This window comes from Lynx canadensis, chromosome F1 (assembly GCF_007474595.2).
Source record: "Lynx canadensis isolate LIC74 chromosome F1, mLynCan4.pri.v2, whole genome shotgun sequence".
Taxonomy (NCBI): domain Eukaryota; kingdom Metazoa; phylum Chordata; class Mammalia; order Carnivora; family Felidae; genus Lynx; species Lynx canadensis.
This window is the reverse complement of record NC_044319.2, coordinates 41034979-41035971: the sequence shown is the minus strand read 5'-3', so window position 1 is coordinate 41035971 and position 993 is coordinate 41034979. Positions and strand designations below refer to the sequence as shown.

Below are 993 nucleotides of genomic sequence, written 5' to 3'. Positions count from 1 at the left end.
AGTGCATCACAGCATGGGAGGAAAAGAGGAAGAGGAGGAGTAGGGTGGGGAGGAGGAAGAGGAACAGAGTAATGCTGGACATAATAGGGCTTGGGAGAGTGAAAGTCTCTTCTTTATCAGTGTTAGGACGGTGTTTCTGAGGTGAGGGATGGTGTGTGTGTGTGTGTGTGTGTGTGTGTGTGTGTGTGTGTGTGAGTGTGAACTCAGCATCAGGAGACTTCCCTTATGAGAGTCAAACCTGCAGCAGAATATACAGATGTCTGCTACCATGTGGGCTGTCCATGGAATTTGCATGCCATTCTTGTGCAGGGGCCATGCTAATCTTCTCTGTATCATTCCCATTTTAGTATATGTGCTGCCAAAGTGAGCACATGGGCTGTCCATTTAAATTCAGGGTGCTGTGCATCCCTTGCTAAAACAGCTTCTTTGTTTTGTTTTAAGTAGGCTCTGTGTCCAATGCTGGGCTTCAACTCATGACTCCTGAGATCAAGAGTTGCATGCTCTACTGACTGAACCAGCCAGGTGCCCCTAAAACAGCTCCTTGTATGTGATCCATTCACACATGCTGAACGTTTGCTTTGCCAACAAGCCACTATCACTCAGCCTCAATACTGAAGAGAGTAAAGATCTAGGGATATTGTGAAGAACATGGCTTCCAGATTTTTTCAGTATGGACTCCAGTCTGGGGCTCAGGCTAGACTCAACTCCTTTTTAACACAATCCTGACAGTGCTTTTTTAATTACATACATACATACACACACACACACACACACACACACACACACACACACACACATCCCTCCTTCCCCCACTTGACTCCAAGAACCACAGAAGGATAACAGTCATAATTCTGGACTTTGGAGGTATGACCTTGAAAAATCCTGATGCCCAGCCTCCAGGCTTGTGGCAGAACCTTTCAAAATCACCCCACATCTTCTAAAGATTCTCCTATTAATCCACATAGTCTCCAAATTTCTCTTGGCCTTCCCTTT

The 993-nt window shown here is 45.6% G+C and overlaps 1 non-coding gene across 1 annotated transcript; it reads right to left on the bottom strand.

The window, feature by feature from the left end:
* Positions 1-264: 264 nt before the first annotated feature.
* On the bottom strand, positions 265-371 carry LOC115505782. The gene has a single exon (XR_003966138.1). It is a non-coding gene; the product is annotated as a U6 spliceosomal RNA (small nuclear RNA).
* Between the last annotated feature and the right edge of the window lie 622 nt (positions 372-993).